The sequence below is a fragment of the Hetaerina americana genome, unplaced genomic scaffold (genome assembly GCF_022747635.1).
Source record: "Hetaerina americana unplaced genomic scaffold, ioHetAmer1.1.p SCAF_7, whole genome shotgun sequence".
NCBI classification, from domain to species: domain Eukaryota; kingdom Metazoa; phylum Arthropoda; class Insecta; order Odonata; family Calopterygidae; genus Hetaerina; species Hetaerina americana.
Window position 1 is genome coordinate 2,162,631 of NW_027287316.1, and position 25,703 is coordinate 2,188,333.

The following is a 25,703-nucleotide window of genomic DNA, read 5'->3' on the forward strand; positions in this document are numbered from 1 at the left end:
CGAGGACGAGGAGGACGAGGACGTGGGGGGCGCTCAAGAGGTGGGGGTCACGGAGGTCGGGGGCCTGGGCCCCGACGGGGGTTTCTATTATTGCTGCAGACGGGGATTTGTGGCGGTCAGCGCTGAACCGGACGCCCCAGAGTAAGTTCGATTCTCCCCCGAGAGAGGCCAGCAGGGGCGGGCGGGTGTTCGCCTGCCTCCGCGCCCCTCCCGCCTCTGACCGCCACACCAATTCCCATTTCCACGTTCCTAAGAGGCACCATTCAATGAGCGATTGTATTTTTATAGTGTTTGAAGAAATTGCAAATGTCATCCAACTACTTGAATAAATACAGCAGTCCAAATCCAATTACAGAGATTTAATTATGCTATGGGGGTAACGTTATAGCAGCGAGTGAATAAAGTCTGTATTTTTACCGCATTCCTTTTACGGAGAAGCCGTCGGCACAGCGCCCGCTCATTCAGCAAACAACTCCTTGTCACTGAGTAACCTTGAACGTTGGTCCCTTGTCAATGAGCGGGCATCGTTAATCTTATGACGGTGTAGTCCCCATTATGAAATATTTATAACGGCCTAAATAGCCCAAATACTTTGTCCTCGTGTCAAATGAATTTCCTAGTGATTATGAAATTCCAATTATAATTGTAAGTCTGTTTTGGTGTTCTCTGTACGTGTAAGCGATGTCGATTCAATACTTGTAAGCTTAGATCAATTTATAGAATGATGTATTGGAATGTAAATGTCCTTATTAAAATTATATATTCCTTGGAAAATACTGTGTCGTTTTTAATGTTATGATAAGCCTCTGTTAATTAGGTTTGCATTCATGCGAGATGCTCATGCTGTTTAATTTAAACTTGAATTATTGTATAGATGAAATTTAAATAGCTTTATTTCCTCGCCTGTTCACGAAGTACCTAATTTCATAAATGCTAATGCTCCTTCCGTGAATGACCGAACCTCATAAAACAAAAGGATTATCGTATTTTTGCCATGATCCCTAATCATGTAAATTAACGCAAACAAATTGCGCTCTCCTCATTGTTGTTCATACTAAATTGCTAATTACCAACATTTGATAATATGGATGCCAACATACGCCCGTAAACATTGTCCAACACGAATAGAGATGTAGTGTAAAGCAAATGTAAACCAGTAAATTTACCCGACATTGATGGACGGTTTACCTCGATCGTTCATTCGATATGCTGATTCAACTAATACATATGCTGATTTAAAGTTTCCTAATGTTCAAGCACCAAGGCAACATATTTTATCTGCTTAAATGAACCGTAGTGCATAAAATGTATTCATTCCTTCTCTAATGGATTAATATTTTCGAAATTATAACTCATTTCTGCAGTAGAGTTTGACGTTGTGGATAATGCATCCCAAGTACTACAGAAGATCGTTGCATTGGCATCATTAGCGTCATATGCATATTGGTTATCTTAAATTCCGAGGCATTAGATTCCGAGGTATTAGCATTTGTGGTGGGAATATCGGGGTTACATTTAGAATTGGTACGACAATTGCTGAGGGATACCTCCCTTTATTGAATAAGACATCACAAAATTATCTGGAGCATCAAGTTTAGTTTTGGAAATGTCAAAACCCCATGAACCCTGTTGTATGAGTTCAAATGGCTACAGTTAGAGAATCCACATAAGCGATTGATATTTTCCAACTTAAATCGCCGAAATCAATCTGCCGGATCTTTTGTGTTCTAGGCTCATTATTTAAGATAACGACATACGATTTTATTAGTTTAATGTTTGCGAATTTTGCCTATGCCTTTAAATCCCTGGCAAATATATTTACAATCCAAAATAGGAGCGCATATCATTCCTCGCTACTCGCAGTCTCCGATAAATTTTAATTACAACAGAAAACTTACTACTAAGGTAGATAAAATAATATTGCCGTAATGATTTAAATTATTATGCCGTCGAAAATACTTGACACAAACAAGCTATCGAAAGCGATGTAAGAATTCCTCATCATCCCGGCTCCACATGCCATCTTTTCTTGGATGGAGTGATCACCAACGCCCTATTTAAAAATATGTAAGTAAAATTAATCCTCACAGCATGCCGTATTTTTCAATCAGCTGGTGGTGCTAACCGTTTCTGTGAATTTCGTCTGCATGTCTTTTGGTTTGCTGAACTAAACTCTTTTGCTCCTACATCGCTGTTTTCTTCTCTTCATCGACATTATTTTAAACTTATTCTTGTCGAATTTGGGTGTCCAATGACGGGTTCAATGCTTAAAAAAGCTTGGAAATTACTCATGCTGTTTTGATTATGTCGTGATATATATTCGTTACGTTTCCTCCTTCTTGAAACTCTCTTTTGAAGACGATGTTTTCACAATCGAAAGAATTTTACGAGGCGTCATAAACCTTTTGCATGGCAATAGTAAGTGTTTTCCCAGCATTGGATGATGATGTATGCATCCGCAAAATGTATTGAATTGAGGCGATAGGGGCTCATTCTGAGATAGATATCTTGATGGGACAATGCGATTCCAAATAACCTCTCCCCAGAGCCCAAGCATTGCGCCAATATTTTAAGAATTTGCCCCGCTGCCGCATGCTTCGTCAATGGCCCTTTTCTTGGATACACCTGTGCTCGAAAGCTGCATTTTTCTCATCTCTCTCTCTCTCTCTCTCTCCTTCGTTACTGTCTCACCCTCTCTGTCTTCTCTAAGACTTCATTCCGCAAGTATAAGTATTAAGTGTATTCTTATATCAGTTTTGATTTGCAGTATTTATTTTACGATTTATGCTATTTTATGTATAAAACGAGCGATGTTATTCTTGCTCATTTTGAGCAGCTGAAAACATGAATGATAAATCATAACTTAATTTTTCCCCCGACATAGCCGCATATCCGCCTTTCGGAGTGTAGTTTTAGTTTCATTTTTGTTATTGGAATAATATTTTCAATTATTTGCAACAGAAATTCTTTTTAACCAGAAAATTCATCATCACGTTATTCTGTGAAAATTCCAAAATATTTTCCGTAAAGTGATTCTCCAGGTGTTCTTCACTGCATATTGACTCGCGCATTCATTCATATGCCTTCTCTACTCATCCCTGTTCCCCAAATCATGACCTTTAACATCACTCTGCAGTGCAATTTTTAAATTATTTTCAATCGGTACTACTAATTGATAATACTAATGACTATTCAAAGTATCATACTCATGCTGAAATATTTTTCAATTTTTGAATTTTAATTGGATAAGTTTTTGTTCTCATTTTGTGTAACATGCTGACCCCGAGCCCTGCTGTGTCACCTAAAATGACGTTTTATTTTGAAATCCAAGGACACATGAACAGGAAGCGTTTTAATGAAGTGGGAGCTTCCCTCAAGACCCGGATTAAAACCCCCCAAAACTGAAGAAATGTGCAAAAGAGAAGCGAAGAAACGATGCGAGAGAGGATCATTTCTAATCTGGTGCTGTGGGCGTTGTTGCATCATCGACCTCTTAACTTTGGACTTAATGCCTTGACGCGGACGCGGGCATTCTCACGTGAGTAGAGCACTCCGGTCTGCACCCTCCTCTGCCCTCGTCACGACGGGGAGGTTGATGCGCAGGAGAGTAGTGGCGCCCTCTCCCCTTCGCTTGTTCTGAACTTCTGTTATCCTAATTTCATCAAGCGCAACCTAATTCCGTGACGGAGTATTACACCGTAGCTTAACCGGAAGTGTCCATGTTCGAGCCACAGTGCTTTTTCACTTTTTTGAAGACACTTGCCTAGTCTTAACCTAGCTCTATCGTTCCCTAAATGTCAGAGATACGTAGTTTTCAAGATCTCGCACGCTTTAATTAACGTTTCAGAGGAGCATGCAGTCGCTATAAAAATGAGCATGAATCGCTGTTAGCCGAAAACTCCTTTCCGAGTTGTACTCCCCCGCACCATTTCTACATTAAGTCAATGGAAGCCTTTATTATAGGTTCACCCTCCATCCATCCTCCCCCTCAGCCTCTAGTGAGAAGTCTCTATTTTGCGCCCGCAGATGCAGTACATTTAATGGTAAATCTAGTTAATACTAGCCGTGCCCAGTTAGTAATTAGCGTGAGAATAGGAAATTAAAGAATTGATTAGGTCTTAAGCCTTCAAAACTAGCCAATTCTACTAGTTTAGTGTGAAAATCAATATGTTTAAATAGTTTGCAATTAAGTGGGAAAAAATACCTCTGGTTTCATATTTCCCTTCTGTTAAATTGATGTCACATTATTTAAAGTGCTTGCTACACGAAACTTCATCACCGAGAGAGCTCATCCCGCAAGTCATTATCTTGAACCAACTCAGTGGTATTTCTCCACATCTGAGATGACATTTTACAATGATGTTTTCTTCCTGATAAAACTCCGAAGAGGTTACTTATTTCTATGTATAGAACTTACCTATTTCTGTTTTTCTCTTACGGCGTTCAAATTGAGCCGATACTTACTTTCTCCTCCTTGTCCCGTACTTTGTTTGAAAATCTAGACGACTGTTTAAACAATTATTTATTTGAGAAGATTGTCTTAGAGTTTCTTCGGAGCTAAAGGAGGCTTTAGCTGCTTTAGATGTGATAAATAGAGGCTTATCGTCCTTTTAATATTTGCCTGGTCCAAGTAGGTGATATGATATTATGTTTTCGCCTCGTCCTTTCACTCTGGTGGAGAGGTGACGAGGGTAACACGGCTAAGTACTATATGAAACAATGTAAGCATCAATGGATTTCACCGTAAAAAGTTTAAGATGGATATAATCTCCGCCATCGCATCGCATCAAATAACCGATCTATAAAACTTCTCAAACGTTCGAAGTTTTTCTAAATATATTTTTATGAAAATATAATTATATTTACAACTACTAAAGTATCGTAAGTTATTATTACTTACTAGTTTACCGTTTAAGGTAAGTCATTAAGGGGCACAAACTGAGCGCTGATATAGTCTCTCCAACCACAACACAAGAGCTGATGTCTCCCTCCACACATACCCATACCCTTCGTGGATTCCTCATGAAGCAAATTCTAGCGCCCTTCCTCATTTCATCCGACACGCCCGTTCATTTACTCCCCCGCCTTCTGCAGCATTCCATCGCCAATCGAAATGCTCACTGCATCCATCTTTGGGTATATCTCCCCCCACTTCCTCTCGCCCCCCACCCCCCCTCTTACTTCTTGGTCCCCGTCTCTCTCCTATCCTCCCATTTTCCCCTTCCCATCATCCTCCACCCCCACATCTCAAAGTCGACCAATCAACGCCTACCATTTTACGAAACGTCCAAGACCGCGTTCCGAATAAATGTTTTCCCCAGACAATCCTTACTCAATGTCCGTGTCGCTAGTTCCCTCCTCCCCAAAGCTTGTCCACCAAACACAGTTTTCTCCGTGCGTGTCAACTATGTTGGTGTGTCGACGTGTCGACCAACTCGGTGCTAAACACTTCCAACAGTCGTGAACTATTCCACTTATATAATGTACAAAGGTACGCCGTCATTTTCACGCGCCTGCTGCTCTAGCCTCCTTCCTTCTCGAAAACCTTTGCATAATTCACAATGACTCTCATCCCATACGCATCACGAGTATTCATCAATGATTTTAAACTTTTGGCTGATAAACTTCGCTAAGCAATTCATTCGCAGCAATAGCTGACTTCATGAATTTCCCTACGTTTTTCATTCCTATCCCTTGTACTTCTCTCCATGCCACCTTGGCAGCGGGCAAAATAAAACTTCTTAATCCGTAGTTCTCAAATAATATGGCTGAATTTCACATTTTGACACGGGAACCAACCTTATTCTGGCGAATTAATTCAGCCAAATTTGTCCACCGTCAAGATCGTCATTTTAGGTCATGTTTTTTTCTATTTTCGATGGTATCCAGGGATCTCATCTGCCGCTCTCCTCATCACTTCTTCATTCCTCACTCTCCCTTTCCATTTTACACGCATACTCGCCACTCTCCTCGTTCTACCTCATCCATCCATTTATCCATTTCGCTACACATCGCATATCATTTTCAGTTGAAGGGAAGATTTCTAGGCCATAGATGTCCTAATTTTGCCTCCTTCGTAAATGCTACGAATAAATCCATAAAAACTTTTAATTCTACATATTCTGTATCCTTAAGTGATTCCGTGGGGGTCTTATCTATCCCCACCGCCTTTTTTTCCTTGAGCCTCCTTTCCCTTTCTTCTTTGCTCTTTCTAAGTGTACCCTGCAATTAAGCATATGCCTGGGCCTAAGCTTCATCTTATGTATGTACGCAAAAATCTGTTTCTTTGTCTAAACTTGCTGGTCTATTATCAAAATCAGGTATATCCTTAAATTTTTCTTTCAATCTATCTCCATTCCTTCCTGCTTATTCAAATGTTTTCTCCCGTATCAATGTGTACAGAAATATCTTTTTATTCTCTCGTAGCACTTTCCCCTTTTTGAACATTGATTGCTCCCATTCAACCCCTTCTTTGTGAAACCCAGGTTTCCTCGCACCCTGCATCCTACGATATGCTTCCTTTCCGCTACATTTGATTTTTCTTATCACATACTTCACTAAACCTAATTCCGCTTTAATATTTTCCCATCATCCTTCATCGTCCATCTTCCGAGTCATATCGTCTTTTCCACATGGTTTCCTTGTAATATACATATTATGTTTACATACATATATATATATATATATACATGTATACACATATATATATATTTATTTATTTATTTATATATCCCTCCCTGGAGTACAACCTTGACGTGGTGGAAGGGCTTGTCGTTCCGATGACCCCTTGAGCTGTGCTGGCGGGAGTAGAAATAATTGCTCCCGGTAGGGTCACCCATGCCAATTAGGTCGAAATTTAGGAGGCGACCGAAAGGTAGTCCACGCAGCATCTGCTCCTAAGTGTGACGGCTGCTATGGCGTCTGATCCCAGTGGGGCGGCCAGTAAGTGATGGTGTCACGTTAAAAACACTATTGAGGAAGGCAAAGGGAAACCACCTCTATTATCATTCCCAAGATAAATATGATGGATAATACAGAGATTTTTAGTCCTGGCAACTGCGGGGTACTGCCCAATCGGCCGGGTGTCGTGCCCGCTGCCGGGCACGACACCCGGCCGATTCCGCGGCCGTCATCCCACGAAACCCTTGCAAGGGAGAACCGGCAGAGGCAGGACAGAAGACGCAGCAGAAGAAGACCAAATTAGTTAGAATAGGAACGTGGAATCTTAGGACAATGATGAGGACAGGGAAATTAGAGAATGTTAAGCGAGAGATGAAATGGGGAAATATAGATATTTTAGGTCTATTCGAGGTGAGATGGAAGGATAGCGGGAATTACTGGAATGATAACTATAGAATAATATACAGCGGCGGGGATGAGAGCCAACGAGAGTTTACCATAGTAATTAATAAATAGGTAGGAAGAAGCGTAGTCTGCGATTTTCTAGAAAGAAAAAGGCCAAGCTTAACATTAAAATAGGAGGGCAAAAACTAGAGCAGATGGAACAGTTTACGTATCTCGGTAGTGTTTTGGACCAACACGGTCAAAGTAGTAGGGACATAAGGAGAAGAATTTCGCTGGGCAAAGAGGCTTTCACATGGAGGAGGGAGTTGATGACAGGGACCTTGAGTAAGGACGTAAAGAAAAGACTCGTAAAAACTTTGATTTGCAGCGTAGCTATGTGCGGCGCGGAAACGTGGTCATTGAAGCAGGAGGATAGAGTTAGACTGGAGGCTTTTGAAATGTGGGTGTGGTGGTGGTACCTCCTGGTGGTATTCTATATTATTCTCGATGAATAATCTCATTACTGCAATGGCATCACGCGTACCTCTACCCTTCCTAAACCCAAACTGATCATCTCCTAAGTAATCATTTGCCCTACTCTCTATCCTTTTGTTTACGATACTGAGAAAAACTTTAGCGGCATGGGATATCAAACTTATTATCCTGTAGTCCTCACATGATGTAGCCTTTACCTTTTTCGGAATAGGAACAAAAACGGATCTCACAAAGTCTTCCCGCCAGATTCCATCCTCATACATACTACGAATCAGCCCGTATAGCCTCTTCCTCCCACGTTTTTCTAAACATTTCAATAGTTCCGTGGGAATGTTTTCCACCCCCACGGCCTTATTTGGTTTCATCTCCCTTAATGCCCTTTCTATCTCATTGTCTAGTATGCCTGGACCTAAGCTATCTTCCTCTACGTCATGTTCCTTTTCAATGTCTAACTTTGTTGGTCTAAGTTCTTTACTATACAGTTCTTCTATATACTCCTTCCATCTCTCTTGGATCTTTCCTGCGTCAACTATTACCTTACCCGCCTTATCTCTTACTGTTAGCATAGCTCTTCCTTTCTTACTTCCCGTTAAATATTTAACTTTGCTCTACAGCGCACCGATTTCGCCCTTCCTCTGCAGACATTCCATATCCTCGCACTGCCTTTTCCACAATGCTTCTTTTGCTTTTTTTGTTGCCCACCTCAATTTATTGTTTAGTTCTTTGTACTTCATTTTACCTAACTCTGTATTTACATTCTTCCATTTTCTCCGCTCATCCATCTTTGTAATCATCCCATCCATGAGCAAAGGTTTCCTAGTCCTTTTCGCGTTAACGGTTCCAATAGCGTCTTTTGCACCTTTATTTATCTCTTTCTTGATACTTTCCCATTTTTCTTCGGTAGTACTTTGATCTTTCACATTCTCCATGATTTCCTCTACCGCCTATGTGTACTCCTTCCTTTTCAAACCATTTAATGCTTCTACATTCCATTTTCTTACTCGCCGCCCCTGCCTTCTCTTTTTGAAACGTACACTACATTTCATAACAACTAAATTATGGTCAGAGTCCGCATCCACTCTCGGGAAGCTGTGCGAATTTATCACACTGTTCCTAAACCTATGTCTAGCCAGAATATAGTCTAGCTGATATCTTTCTGAGCTACCTGGCATTTTTCATGCATACCTGCGTCTTTTGTGGTGTCTAAACCAAGTGTTGGTGATGACTAACCCCTGTCTCCTGCAGAACTCAACTGCTTTCTCCCCGCGATTATTCCTCGTGCCTAAACCGTAGTCCCTCACCTCATCACCATCTCTTCCTCCGCCTACCGCCGCATTCCAATCCCCCATCACTATCAAATGTTTCCCTGCAGGAACACACGAGATTATGTCCTCTAACTGATCGTATGTCCTATCGACCTCTTCTTCCTAATGGTTGCTTGGTTGCATATATACCTGAATAATAACCAAGTTCGTCGGTTTAACTTTTATCTCTATAAGAAATAATCTATCCGTTAACTGCTCTATGTCGACTACACTTCTTCCTACGTCTTTATTTAATACTATGGCAAATCCTCGTTGGCTCTCGTCCCTGCCGCTGTACATTATTCTATAGTTATCACTCCAGTAATCCCCGCTATCCTTCCATCTCACCTCGCATAGACCTAAAATATCTTTTTTATCATTCTCCAATTTCCCTGTCCTCATCATTGTCCTAACATTCCACGTTCCTATTCTAACTAATTTGGTCTTCTTCTCCTGCGTCTTCTGTCCTGCTGCTGCTGGTTTTCCCTTGCGAGGGTTTCGTGGGATGACGACCGCGGAAGCCTTTCCTCCCCCTCTGCCGGGAACGACACACGGCCGATTGGGCCGAGCCCCGTAGTTGCCAGGACTCAAAATCTCTGTATTGTCCATCATGTTTATCTTGGGAATGATAATTGAGGTGGTTTCCCGTTGCCTTCCTCAATAGTGTTTTTAACGTGACACCATCACTTACTGGCCGCCCCACTGGGGTCAGACGCCATTGCAGCCGCCTCACTGAGGAACAGACGCTGCGTGGACTACCTTTCGTCTGGCTCCTAACCTCCAATCTCTGGCATGGGTGACCCTACCAGAAGCAATTATTATTACTCCCGCCAGCACAGCTCTAGGGGTCATCGGAACGCATAAGCCCTTGCACCACGTCAAGGTTGTAGTCCGGCGAGGGATATATATTAACATATATATTATATATATATATAAATATGTATATATATATATATATATATATATATATACTCATTTGTATAGAAACAGAAATTATATAGGAACACACACAAAGGAGGATCACAGGAGAGGTGGGGAAGGCGGAATCCAGCAGATCACGAAAGTTAAAATATTTCCCAGACCGGGATTTGAATTCCAGATGTTTCCACTTGCCGGGCGGAGGCTCCTAACCACTTGAGCTACCCAGCAAACGTAATTTACTGAGATCTGCGATCCTTTATGCAACCAAGTGTCCCGATTCTTCGGCATAAAGCATCGCAGAACTCAGTGAAATTACGTATCCTGGATATTCGAGTGGTTAAGAGCCTCCGCCCGGCAAGTGGAAAGATCCGGAGTTCAAATCCCGGTATAGGAAATAATTTTGCTTCTGTGATCTGCTTGATTCCGCCTTCCCCACCTCTCCTGTGTTCGTCATTTGTGTTTCTTCCTATCCCTTTTCCTTATATCTGTTCCTATATAAATTGGTATTTGTTCGCCGTTTGCGGGATTTCGTGTTTTAATGTGTGCGTGTATATATATATATATATATATATATATATATATATATATATATATATATATATATATATATATATGTATGCATACATATTTATACATATATATATAGGTATATATACATATATAGTATATATGTTTCTTGATATTTTCCAATGGTTCCTCTTATTGTCTTCATAGATATTTTTTTCTCTTTATTGATTTTAACCATATTACATTTATCGGAAAGGATACATTTTAAAAATTTTCTAAGGAATATAATCGATAGCGTTAAACCTTATATTATAGATCGTCTTAATCTAATCCATAACCGATTGTACGTATGTCGCGTATACAGGACGCGACTTAGGTTTTTCCCCGACGTAATTTTCAATTGGTTTTTCGATATCAAAATGATATGCTTGTACGTATGTAAATCTCTCTAGGGCTCACATACGATGGCAGGCCTTATGATACAATTATATTATTCAAGTAATAAACTCTACTCAATGTTTTCATCGTCCACGTAACGCTCTAAATGTTGAAGGGAGATTTTATGCTAAGAAAGCTTTCTTTTTTAATTTCTGCAAATATACTCTGAAGTTCTTAAACCAGCAGTTTCAAAATACTTGCATCAACGCACTAACTCCCTTGTTGTTAATTTCTCGGATCAATGGTGTCATTTGGAATTAATATCATTTCTCTTGACACCACTTATATATCCGCTTTTTAATCTGGCTCTCACCGTTGCTGCTGCAACTGAATTGAGTCGATGTCTTCTTTACTTATGGTTCTTACACTGACAAGTATTTCAATTTATATGCACAGTAGCACGCTGGCTTTGGGTAGGCTATGGATTTGACCACAGAAATACATACTTAAGTACTCCTTAGCTATTATTAACATGTCTGAATATTTCCTTAAACCTCCCACTCTATATTCAACTCATTCTTCGGCCCTTCAACCTTCCTTAATTCAATGCAAATTGGATCCCCCCTTCCTCCTTCCGTCTCAGCTCCACAGAGTTCTCCCCTCTACAACTATCCTCAGAATATCCTCCTTAATCCACTTGCTCTCACTTCTTCCACATTTTCTCAAATCAGCCATCTCTCTCCACTTGCCATGCCTAGAATTCCGCCTGTTTCACTTTCTTTACAAGTTTTCAAAAGGATTAATTTTTTCATTCTTCTGCACACCCACACTGAAAAGCCTCTTGTTTTTATTCTCTTAGCTCAATGACCAAGATTCCAAACCATAAACACATCTAAAGGTACGTTTCATTTCATAAATTTCCTTTTGTACAGGGTGGCACCCAAAAGTGGTAGGACTGATTTTCTCTGGCGCGAATGGAGCAGTGGAAGGGCGTCTGCCTGGCAGGGTAAGGTGGAGGAGGCTCTTAGCAACAGACCGACACCAATCTCAGTCGCCTGCGGGCTGTCGTTGAGTGAGGACACCGTTTTTAGTGAAGCAAGTTTTTTGTCCGCGTCGATAAACAAAATGAATCTGAATTTAGAGCAACGTTATTCCGTGAAGTTTTGTGCGAAACTCGGGAAGACGGCAACTGAAACCCTCGATATGATCAAGCAGGCTTATGGGGACACTGCCTTAAGCCGTTCCACAGTATTTGAGTGGCACAAGTTGTTTAAAGAGGGTAGGGAGCTCGTTGAAGACGACCATCGCTCCGGACGGCCGTCGACGGCAAGAGCCGACGCGAATGTGGACAGAGTGAGGACTGCTGAACACAGACCGACGCTTAACCAGTGAAGAAATTGCAGACCAGCTGGGTCTGTCTGCATCCAACGTCCAACGCATTATTTCACAGTATTTGGCCATGCGCAAGGTGTGCGCCAAGATGGTGCCGAAAATTCTGAGTGTCGACCAACAGCTACTGGCCAAATACGGAGTTGCCACGTTGCAGCACCCGCCCTATTCTCCCAATCTGGCACCACCGGACTACTTCTTCTTCCCCCAGATGAAAAGACAGCTCAAGGGACGACGTTTTGACTCGATAAAGGCCGTTCAAGAGGCTTCGACGAGGGTCATCAACGGCATCCCCAAAGAAAATATCCAGCGGGCGTACGGGGAATGGGAGCAACGTGGGTAGCAGCTCAAGGAGCATACTTTGAAGATTATTAAGTCTATGTAAGTATATCGTCAATAAAATTCTTGTAAAAAAATCAGTCCTACCAATTTTGGGTGCGAACCTGTACTTCCAGCAAATGCTTCTTTTCCTAACTCAATTCTTTTATTGTCCTTCTTCATCCCACCATATCACTTCGTAAATAATTATTATTCTAACTACTTTGGTTGAAGTCCCCCAGCTTAAAGATTATCTTACCCTTCCTATATCTACAGAATCTCATTATCTGTATTTCTTTATGTTTTTTATTAGTTTTTCTATTTCCTATTAGATGTTATAACGTACCAATCCCGTTGATTCTGCAATGTACTTGTTTTTGGCTGCCTGGCTAATGTTCACTTGACCATCCGCAAATCTAATTGATTTCATTAATCCCACACTTACTTTCCCTCCGGATCATATGCCCCTTACCGATTCCCTCCTTGGTTTACTGGAAAGAACGGACGATAATACTGTTTCACCCAGTCTTTCTCCCTTGACTTACCCTGATCATCGCGACTTTCCATTCGCTTCTGCACATTTCCATTCTGAGGCATTTGCAGGTTCTAATTATGTCATCTATCTTTCCTTTAATGCCCTATTTCCTGAATATGATTAGTGAATGTGCCCATGTCTGTCGAAGGGATTCTCAAAATAAACGTAGTACTCAATTTTGAACTCTATCTCCCTTCGCATTAGTGACCTAAACTTTGCTATGGCTCCACGCCTAATCGTTTACTTTCTTATCCCAAACTGAGCCACACAGGTGATTCAGAAAAGTATCAGCTAGAATATATCCTGGTTACACATAAGTTTAGAAACAGGGTGATAAATTTGCACAGCTTCCCGGGAGCGGATGCGGACTCTGACCACAATTTAGTAGTTATGAAATATAGAGTCCGTTTCAAAAAGAGAAGGCAGGGGCGGCGAGTAAGAAAATGGAATGTAGAAGCATTAAAAGGTTTGAAAAGGAAAGAGTACAAACAGGCGGTAGAGGAAATCATGGAGGATGGTAAATAGCTAAGTACTTTCGAAGAAATATGGCAAAGTATCAAGTAAGGGTTAACGCAAGCCACAAAAGACACTATCGGAACCGTTACCGCCAAAAGGACTAGGAAACCATGGATCACGGATGAGATGATTACAAAGATGGATGAGCGGAAAAAATGGAAGAATGTAAATACAGAGTTAGGCAAAATGAAGTACAAAGAATTAAACACTAAATTGAGGTGGACAACGAATAAAGAAAAATAAGCATGGTGGAAGACGCAGTGCGAGGATATGGAAAGCCTGCAGAGGAAGGGTGAAATTGTTCGCTGTATAGCAAAGTTAAATATTTATCGAGAAGTAAGAAAGGGTGATCAATGAAAGCAGTTAGAGACAAGGCGGGTAAGAAAATAGTTGACACAGGAAAGATCCATGAGAGATGGAAGGAGTATATAGAAGAACTGTATAGTAAAGAACTTAGACCAACAAAGTTAGCCATTGAAAAAGAATATGACGTAGAGGACGATAGCTTAGGTCCAGGCTTACTCGACGATGAGATAGGAAGGGCATTAAGGGAGATGAAACTAAGGTAGGACGTGGGGGTGGATAACATTCCCGCTGAACTCTTGAAGTGCTTAGGAAAATGTGGGAGGAAGTGGCTATATGGGCTGATTCGTAGTATGTATGAGGAAGGAATCTGGCCGGAAGACTTTGTGAGATCAGTTTTAGTTCCTATTCCGAAAAAGGTAAAGGCTACATCACGTGAAGACTACAGGACAATAAGTTTGATATCCCACACAGCCAAAGTTGTTCTCAGGATCATAAACAAGAGAGAGTAGGGCAAATGATTACTTAGGGGATGATCAGTTTGGGTTTAGGAAGGGGAGAGGTACGCGTGATGCCATTGCAGTAATGAGATTATTAATCGAGAGGAATATAGAACACAACCAGGAGGTATTTGCCTGTTTCGTAGATTTCGAAAAAGCGTTTGATACAGTGGATTGGGAAAAACTAATGAGTATTCTGCAGAAAACAGGAATAGATTGGAGGGAAAGGAGGCTAATCCGCAACCTGTACATGTCTCTGACTGCGGAGGTGCGAGTGGGGAACGGGGAGTCCGGACGGGCAGTGTTAGGAAGAGGTGTAAGGCAGGGTTGCCCATTATCACCGTTGCTGTTCAACCTGTAAGCAGAGGAAATGATTAAAGAGGCATGGGAAGAACTGGAAGTAGGAATGAAAGTGGGCGGGAAATTCGTAAAGTCACTTAGGTTCGCTGATGACCAAGCTTTAGTTTGTCAGTCAGCCAAGGGGTTGCAAGCACTGCTGAGTGCATTGGAAAGTCAGTGAGACAGGTATGGGATGAGAATCAATATTAATAAAACAAAGGTTATGCGATTTTCTAGAAAGAAAAAGGCTAAGCTATACATTAAAATAGGAGGGCGAAAACTAGAGCAGGTAGAACAGTTTACGTATCTCGGAAGTGTTTTGGACCAACTAGGTCAAAGTAGTACGGCCGAAAGGAGAAAAATTGCGCTAGGCAAAGAGGCTTTCACAAGGGGGAGGGAGTTGATGACGGGGACGTTGAGTAAGGATATTAAGATAAGACGCGAGAAAACTTTGATATGGAGCGTAGCTATGTGCGGGGCAGAATTGTGGTCATTGAAGCAGGAGGATAGACGTAGACTGGAGGCTTTTGAAATGTGGGTGTGGAGAAGAATGGAGAGGGTGAAATGGACATAGAAGAAAACAAAAGAGGAAGTACTTGGTATGGTGGGCGAAGAGAGGGGTTTGTTGGGAGCATTCCTATGGAGGTAGGAGAAGTGGATGAAGTGGGTATTGACCGGCAGCGGGATGTTGAAGACCGGAATAGTGGGGAGGATGTTAGGCAAACGAGGAGAGTGAAGGAACAGGTTAGGGATGCTGGATGGGGTTTAGGGAGGAAGAAAGTACTCAGAGATGAAGAGGGGTCTAATGTAGAGTAGAATACTGGATTTTCCATTTTGTTAGGAATCACAAAATATTTATTTAGTAGCTGTGTCCATCCAAAAACCTACCTTTACCGGTAATTTCTTTCAACTGTCCTACAGAGATGTTACACAGAATTCCGAGACATTTTTAATATTATTTCCTTAGGATGCCTTTTTGTCTTTCAGGCGAATACTTTGGTTGTGTTTAGGTCGTGCGCCAGCCCTCATTCGTATCACAGTGCATTTTGCCGTATAAAATCAACGGCCTATTTTCTTTCGTATCAACTTCCATCTGATAAGCATTCCTTTTTTCAATAGCGCCACCTTGCATTTTCTCATATTCCTTCCTTTCTGCATTATCTTTAATTTAGCGTCACACTTAATGAGAAGTGATCTGAATGCGTATATTTTGCCAAAGATCGGCGTGAGCTGATCACGTAAATCCTAAGTAGATTCTTAATCATAATTTGGCCTAACTAATTTCTCAGTGGCGCACTTGACGTTTTCCATTATCAATTTTTCTGTTTGCTGTGATGTGCTAAATCACAGGTTAGTTTTAATGATCCTGCTATAATGATATTTAATCGCCGCGGTCATTCCTTTCTTCCAATCTTTTGTTCACTTTGGTCCCTCCCTTCGCCTATTACCGCAATCCAACCCCCCCTCACTATTGAGTGATTTCCTTCAGCAACAATCGCAATCCTTCTGTGCGGCTGGTAATTTACTCTTAGTTGAGCGAGGCTAATTTTTTCTTCAAACAATAATCATTCACCGGTGCCACGTTCATCTCACCGCCATGGCCTTTTTTATTCCTATGGCGACCACTGTCTGCACACTCCACCGTGTGTTTTTCCCTGTGATTATCGCTCCAATATCGCTCCCCGATTTCTCTCGTCGCAAAGGTCGAATGTTCCCTCTCTCCGTCTCCTATTTAGCATTTTCCATCCTCCCCACCGAATGGCCGCCCCACTGAAGTCAGACGCACTTTTTCACTGGGAGACTATTTATTCGGACTGCTTTTCCTCTGGCTACTATCCTTTGGCCTAGCCGGGAGCCATAGTGACCTCACCGGGAGTGATTATCATTACTTCGACCAGTACTGCCCTAAGGGTGATCAGGGCGCACGAGCAATTCCAGCACGTCTAGCTCTCGGGGAGGGAGTGAGTGGTTTTGTATGACCATAGTTGCTGACTCGGGTTTTTATTGACATATTATTTACCAAATTAATACGAGTTCAGTGCATTGGGAACAGCATTTGATTGACAGCAAGTGCTTGATTTAGTTGCGCCGTGAACCGTAAGTCACTCTCCAAACTCCAAAACAGATCACAACCATCCTAGGTACACCCCTTACGCTATCACCTCTCTGCCGCTTTACCTTTTTAAACCTTTATTTCTAAATTAACGATAGTTGTAGTGTTGTCAAGAGCATTCTGATGTGATGCGTCACCTCCAATTAAAGTTCTACATTGCTGGTGAAATCCAAAAAGGGAAAATTAACGAAACATTCTGCATGGTAATGGGTGCAAAGGCTTTACCTTGCAAACCAGCGTCGCCAGATACCGCGGTTCCCGCCATCGAGCATTGTGGAACTGGGGAATCGTCGCTTTTTGGATCGAGTTCAATTGCGAGAGTGCTCTCAGTCGCTGGCGATTCGCACCCTTCCGATTGCGTTTATGTCGGAGTGAATCATCGGCACAGGTCATCTGCCTGGCGTGGCTGGCAGATCCACGGAGGCCTCTCCGCCTTTTCTTCCTTTCCTACGCCCTCCTCCTCACTTCTCTAATCCGTCACCACCTTCCACATCGCCCTTCGTTTCGCCTGCCCCCCCTCCCCAACGCCCTCCACCCCCTTCTAGAACCTCCTTCAAGGTGCAGTCCTTTCTTAGCACGTGTCCAAGCCAATCTATTTCTCTTTTTTCGCTTGATTCCAGCAATCTTCTCCCATTCTTCTCCTCTACACCTCCCCATTCCTCGCCCGGTCTCTCCGTTTGATTTTTATCATTAGGCTCCAGCCTTTTTTTCAATGCAATCACAGTTTCTCGTCCATGCGCGCGCGATAACACTCTGAACGCTTCCTCGGCCATAACCAACCTTATTTTCATTTCTTTCTCACTCCTCCAGCCTTTTGTTACCTCCATCTATGAGATATTTGCACTTCTCCACTTGTTCCAGCCGTTCTCCTTCCATCTCGTTGTCTATTTCTCTACCAGCATTCATTGCTTTGGTCTAGCTCTTATTTAACATCGAGCCATACCCCCCCATTTAGGTGTTACAACATTCCATTCCATTGTTCCTCTTCCTCGGCAAAAATGATCATGTCAAGAGCAAATCCCATGTGCGCCATCCTTCTCCCTCCAGCTGACACTCCTGCATCTCCCCTGCAGCACGTCCTGACCACGCCTTCCACGTGGAGAGGGAGATTCTCTGCACCCCTGCCTAACCTCCCATTAGCGAACCAACCCCTCCTCTTCTCATCATTCCTAATGCACACCTCCTCCTTTAAGTGCGATTTTCCTATGAGCCTGATCTCTCTCTCCAATTCACACCTTTCTCTTTTTCATTAGCCTTTGTCATCGCACTCAGCCTTCATCAAATCAACAAAGCATCCACTAAATCCTTTCCCTTTCTCCATACAGTGCTCTCCAATGGTCCGCAATACTCCTATTGCATCGTTCCTTTCTTCTTCGATATTGGCACCATGTCTGTTCTCATCACTTCCAGCGGCGACTGTGCACTGCAGTAAGCTCTGCTGCACCGGGATGTCATTTCCCGCGCCTTCTTTTCCTTCCTTTATTATAGTAGTTCCTTCCCTGCTCTCTCTACCTCCATGCCTGCTGCACGTGCCCCCGATGTCCTGGTGCCATCCCACGTAATACCCTTCACTTTGCATCACACCAAGTCATGCCTTCCCACGTGTTCCCGCTCTTCTATGCCTGCACATTCTTTGTTTAGCCTTTCTTCCCTTGCTCCATCTGTCTCTCTTCTTATTTCACCATTCCGTTTTCTATTCTACTCTTTTATCTCCACTTCCCTTTCGACTCCTGTACTTTCTTCTCTCCTCCATTTTATTAATCATCACCCATGGCTTCTTTGTCCCCTTAAATTTCCTGTGGCCCACCAAATCTTTGCTTGATCTCTTCGATACTTTCTGTATTCTCTCCCACTCTGCCTCGGCAAGGAAAAAGGTACGAATGAAATAGAGGAAAATAGAATGCATGTAATAATAAAATGGGAAAGATTGGGAAGGAGCATACATGCAGACCTGTTAATGAAACACAGGGGCTAATGGGGATTCAGCTTTTCAGAATTTGCGAATGGTCAATAAACAATTTTATTGTACCGTAAATAAGTAAATCACGGATTTATAAGGTGCATCATTGATTAATTTATCAAGAGTGGGAGAGGTTTCTGAACACATTGAAGAAAGTTGCAAATTAAAGTATTTAACCTATGCAATATAAACCTTGGCGAAGTGACGCGTTACCGACATCGGAGGGCCTCCTAGTCTTCGATTGAAGTTAGGAAGTCCCTTTATGAACGAGGAAATATTGACTCCGACTGACTGAAATGGTAGAAAGACATGAACCCACTCGGCGAATGCCTAGGACACGAATCAAATTCATAGATATGGAGAAAGTATACTAAATTCAAGCATTTCTCAATTCAAAATATATAAAGAAAATTAATTTTCTTCTGGGCATCCGTGGGATTCACGAGTATTGCAAGAGGTTATTCATTATATGAAACTTAACTTGAATTTTAAATGAAGTTAATGATAAATTTTCCTGTAAATTCAATTTAAACCACATAGATGCAGCTATTATATATCCAGAATAAGGTCCTGAGGGTAGACAATATTCCTGTGGAACTACTAAAATGTTTAGGAAAATGTGGGAGGAATAGGCTATATGAGCTGATTCGTAGTAACTATGAGGAAGGACTCTGAGCGGAAGACTTTGTGAGATCAGTGCTAGTACCTATTCCGAAAAAGATAGAGGCTACCTCTTGTGAGGACTACAGGACAATAAGTTCGATATACCACGCAGCTAAAGTTGTTCTTAGGATCATAAAAAAAAGGATAGAGAGTAGGGCAAATGATTACTTAGGGGATGATCAGTTTGGGTTTAGGAAGGGTAGAGCAAAATGACCATAGCTGTCGACGCACCCTACAAACCCCTAAAACTACTACTACTAGGAAGGGTAGAGGTACGCGTGATGCCATTGCAGTAATGAGATTATTAATCGAGAGGAATATAGAACACAACCAGGAGGTATTTGCCTGTTTCGTAGATTTCGAAAAAGCGTTTGATAGAGTGAATTGGGAAAAACTAATGAGTATATTGAAGAAATTATGAATTGATTGTAGGGAAAGGAGGCTAATCTGCAACCTGTACATGTTTCCATACTATATCGAATATATTTACATGTCTCAGACTGCTCAGGAGCGAGTGGGGAACGGGGAGTCCGGATGGGCAGTGTTAGGAAGGGATGTAAGGCAGGGTTGCCCATTATCACCGTTGCTGTTCAACCTGTATGCAGAGGAAATGTTCAAAGAGGCATGGGAAGAACTGGAGGTAGGAATGAAATACGGAAGGGAATCCATAAAATCTGTTAGGTTTGCTGATGACCAAGCTCTAGTTTGTCAGTCAGCCAAGGGGTTGCAAGCATTGCTGAGTGAATTGGAAATTCAGTATGACAGGTATGAGATGAGAATCAATATTAATAAAACCAAGGTTATGCGATTTTCTAGAAAGAAAAGGCCTAAGCTAAACATCAAAATAGGAGGGCAAAAACTAGAGCAGGTAGAACATCTTACGTATCTCGGTAGTGTTTTGGACCAACACGGTCAAAGTAGTTGGGACGCAAGGAGAAGAATTGCGCTAGGCAAAGATGCTTTCACAAGGAGGAGGGAGTTGATGACAGGGACGTTGAGTAAGGACGTTAAGAAAAGACTCGTAAAAACTTTGATGTGGAGCGTAGCTATGTGCGGGGCAGAATTGTGGTCATTGAAGCAGGAGGATAGACGTAGACTGGAGGCTTTAGAAACGTGGGTGTGGAGAAGAATGGAGAAGGTGAAATGGACCGAAAATAAAACAAATGACGAAGTATTTGTTATGATGAGCGAAGATAGGGGTTTGTTGGGAGCAATCCTATGCAGGCAAGAAAAATGAATGGAGAGCATATTTATCGGCAGTGGGATGTTGAAGACTGTAATAGAGGGGAGAATATTATGCAAATGAGGAAAGGGCAGGAACAGGATTGGGATTTTGGACGGGACGAAGGGAGGAAGAAAGTACTCAGAAATGAAAAGGGACTTGTTGTAGATTAGGTTGCTGGATTGTGTTTTTTTACGAGAAATAAAATAAGAATTTAGTAGATGTGTCCACCCAAAACCCACCTTAACCGGTAGATTACTTGATCATAATAATATCAACAGATTCAGGCGAGATGCAGTAGAAGTTCCTCATAATGTGAAAACAAAATTTGCCCTTTCCTACTGATTTAAATGTAAGGTACAACGCATTTCAATTAATCGAAGATGGTTCGATGAACTGAAACGTGTTGTATGTACCAATAAATCGGTGTAGAAGTGCAAGTTTTCTTTGCAAATAATAATAATAATATCCATACGACTACCTATAGCTGTTTTATCGACCAAGGTCATTTATTTTCATGAGCTAGTTTTTCAGGGTTAGGCACACATATATCTTGAAAAATGTACTTCTTGAAAAACAAAAGTGGAGGCGTAATTACCTTTTAAAAGATCAAAGGATCTGCAACTACTAGAGACGTGAGACTTCAATGTCTTTTCCAAAAATAGTATGTCTTATTTTTTCCCGGATACTCGGGCGGACAGGCGGCGGTTTCTCTGACTGGTTTCGAGGGAGTGGAGTCTTAGGAACGGTTGGAGGCCAGTGGTGCTTGGCTCGCAGCCTTTGCAAAGTGCGGATTGTTCGTCTGCGAAACATCTACAATGTGACCACGTGACTCGTCCACGTTTTGTCTTCATTTCGTAGAACAGCACTACGCTATCGAAGTTTGCGTGAAGCCGGCCAAAACCGGGAAAGAGACTCATGTCAGCTTATAAAGCCTTGAGTAGATATGTTGGGTGTTTTTGAGTAACACAAGTTGTCTCTGGAGGGCAGAGAAGAGAAAGAAGATGCCGAACGTTCACTAAGCCCTTTAACCTCTAAAAGTGAAGAAAATCTTGCAGGTTTTGTTGGGCAGGTATTGTAGATTAAGCGTTTGTATGGTTTTCGATGAACTTGGCATACCTATAGTAATGTGCCTTAACTTATGACCAAAAGCATGGGCATGAGGAAGGTGTGCACGAAGTTGGTGCCGCGAATGCTCTCGTACGAACACAAGGACACTCGCACGCGGGATTAGCCAAGACCATGTGAGGAGTGAGGGTCCAAATTTTTTAGACGATGCCCCACCACACTCCTTCCTCTTCCCCCGCCTCAAATCCGAGCTGAGAGGACGTTACCACGGCTCGGTGGAAGCGTTGCAACGGGCCGTGATGAGGGAGCTTAGCCGCATTCCGGGTGCCGCCTCCCAGAAGGCGTACGCGGCGTGGAAAACCCGATGGCAAGGGTGTGTGGAGGCAGAAGGGCACACCGTTTTTGAGTGAATATTTTGTTCTTCTCAGTTCTGGCAATATTTGTTTTCAATCCACTCAGTCCTTATACTTGTGGGACAGATGGTGTCTATCAATGAGACGCCGTCGTCAATGTTAATAAAATTGACCGGTCATCATTCTTGACCTCTCTCCCCGCATGTTATTATCCGCTTCATTGCCTCATCTTTCTATTTCTTCTCAAGTTCTTTCCTTTACAACCGATCTAACTCGCGTAACTATTTCTCTACGTGCCAAATCTAACCTCATTAAGATGGCTCACTGGATTTCCCCTTGTCTTTGCTCTCTTTCTCAGCCGATTCCTTCAATATTTCTCGCATTGGTTCCTTGTCAAACACACTGATGGCCTTCATTTTCATTTCCTTTCACTTTATCAAAAGATCAATTCGCATTGATTCCCTGATTTTTAAGGACGTCTCTATTCATCTTCTAATCAACAGAAAGACGCGCTCCATTTCGTATTTACGTCTCTTTGAAGTATTTTTTATTCTGAATAAGGAGTTATTCTTTAAAAAAAACCTCTTTCACATTTCTATGCGGTTCAATATGTTTAATCGGTTCTTTTATGCATAATTCTATTTACGTGCAATTTGTTTTCTACAGAGTAACGACCTCTTTTTTATTTACTTGTGTTCAATGCCACCATTGCAAGAATTGAAATTAACGACACTAGAAATGCTGTCAAAACTGAGATACTCATATCTCATCCAAATCCAATCGAACCCAGCATAATAATGAAAAATCAAGGTATCTCTTAAAAAGAGCTTCAAAATCCATTGTGCTATTAAAATACGCCGTATGAGTTTTTTTGGTTTGTTTATGGACACAATTTAATCAATTTCAGTTCTTCTTCATTCTTACAAATGCTGTTAGCGGCGTGCTGAAATTTCTATGCCCTAGCATGACGCAATCCATACATGGCATTTGCGAAAACCGTTTACGCCTTCACTTGCCAGTCCAGTGCCATTATTTTAGCCCGAAATGAAGGAGGTCCTTAAAATTAGGAGGGCGTTTCAAAAACATTTTCCGCGTGTGAACTTTCACAAACTTAATTTGTTTCGACTGACTCAACACGGTGGTCGACATTTTTGTTTCCATGTTTCATCACCGAGAGGAAGCAACCACAAAAGGGCCCTTGCTAATGCCACTCGCCCGCGTTCATAATCAATTGACTCCATTCAATTCGATTGGGGGCATTCTGGTTGGCTTTCCTCAGTTTCCCATTACTCTTTCTCCATTCCCTTTACTTTGGTGTGATTGGTGTTTCTTTCCCATTTTTCAGGACGCAAGTTTAGAGACGGGGAGGCACCCCCTGCCAGACACTCGCGGCCCTCCAAGGAAGGCGACGAGACAGGATAAGGCGAGTGCCTTCTTTAGTGCTCGCAAGAGTGAGTGAGTGAATGATTGAGTGGAGGCGGGGAGATTTTTGAGTAGATTGTGACCTCCCTCTGGAATGCCAAGTAGTTGGTGAGCAATCTAAACGGAGTGAGACGGGAGGCCTGTGAAAAGCTATGATTAATACAAACAAAACTATGTGAGAAGATATTTTGTTCCGCGATTTGAAAATTTCTCTTTGAAAAACGTCAATTTTAAAAATAAAATGTGCGATAATTATTAAAATATTTAATTTTAGGGGAATTCCTCTGTGAATCCGTCAATATGCTATTACCGTCATATTATTAAACGTCGTGACTTTGGGAAACCAAAAGTGTAAGGAAGGAGATGTTTTTGTGGGATTAGCGTAGGATTAAATCGAAGAAAAGAGTGAGAAACTGGAAATTAATTTTATTTTAAATAACTTCCATCTTGACGAAGTCAGGAATGGATGAAGACGTTTAGTGTTCGTAATTTGTATACACATGAATGACTACGAATAGATTAATATGAACAATGAATTCTTCATAAAATTATGGATATATGAATTTAAAAAAAAACTTATGCAAGGTCAGTCAATAACTTAAAGAGATTCAAAAGCATTGTTTTATTTTTCTCAGTGTAACATTATATTTTATCTACTGCGGTGAAACTTTAATGTTAATATTGCGCATGAGTCTTCAATAAAGTGTACTGTCTTCACCGTTGTAACAAATGCGAATACCTCAAGGCGAAAGGTGTGAGCTGGATACCTTTTGCCATGTACTTAGCATAAAAGAGTATGATGAGAGTCTACAATGATTATGTAAATATTTGCAATGCCACATTATATGATTGCTCTCTGTCTGATGAATATGGTAAAAAGTTCGATAAACAAATTGCAATGTTGTATATAAATTTATATAATAATACACAAAGAGCATTAGGAATTTTGTCATAAATCGCAATATTTAATACAATTGGGACGCTTTTATCGTGCAGACTGGGATTTCCTTCAACGAAAGAGCTGAAATTTTTATAAAATTCTACTCAAATCTAATCGCCTTCAAACGCTTCTCGATTTATGTTATAAAACAGTGATTCGTGCCAAAGAGAATAATTGTTTTCCCTCAAAAGTGTAGCAGGAAGGCCTTTCATTTCCAGTCGGTGCATATTATTCGGCATTTTATGGAAATAAATAAATAGCAATACTCTAAGATTAAACTGCAAACTTGTATGCTTTAACTTTGTGCTCCTGGGGATGATAAGATGTGCGTGGCATGTTGGAAACCTTGCTGTGCAGAAGAACCCATGCATGTAAGTTTACTCGATGTCATTCCCGCACCTCTTGATAAGATTTCACATATTCGAAGGTCTTATCTCAAACGTCTCTCAGCATCGAAGTCATCTGCATGCTGCATTATTCTGAGTGGACCCCATTTCTCTCAAGTTATCAAGGGAAGCCCTGCTTGAAACGTTGACGTGGCATTCATTACCTGCACCATTTCCAAACCGGAGGTTCTTTTTTATCGAGTAGTTTGAAATGTATCATTAGATTTCAAGTTTCGCTATATTTAACTCACCGTCGGATATGTGGCCGAAATTTGAGCGTTTAGAGAGAATATGCATGGAACGCCTTAAACCCATTTGCGGTTTATTTATTTTTCATACATAGAGATCAAATTCCCGAATAATTTTTTATTCAAAAGATTCTTATCAACAGTAAATTCGGGTAATTTTTGTATGTAATTAAGGAAAATTTATTTAAAATCATTAGATTTGAGAAGAATTTCACAAACATCGAATGCGATAATTGAAAGTATAATTTACGAATGAATGATTTTTCCATTTAGTAATAAACTAAAAGTTCGAAGCAAACTCCGACGGATTAATTACATATATGACTAATTACTATTGACTAATTTTTGTTTTCCAAACAAATCTTTAAACCATATTTATGAAGTATATGTAAGTAAGAAATATGTTTACTTTTACTTTCTAGTTGAACGTCTAGTAGCTTTTTTGGATAATTTAAATAACACATTTGGCCTGATTGAGCAACATTTTCGCATTTTTCAATATACGCATGTGTTGACTGCATTGGGAGCAGATAAGGAAC

At 41.4% G+C, this 25,703-nt stretch overlaps 1 long non-coding RNA gene across 1 annotated transcript; it reads left to right on the top strand.

Moving 5' to 3' along the window:
* The first annotated feature begins 38 nt into the window (after positions 1–38).
* LOC139696304 (uncharacterized) lies at positions 39–24,307 on the top strand. The gene is made up of 3 exons (XR_011702609.1): positions 39–141; positions 3,332–3,538; positions 23,514–24,307. It is a non-coding gene; the product is annotated as an uncharacterized lncRNA (long non-coding RNA).
* Positions 24,308–25,703: the final 1,396 nt, after the last annotated feature.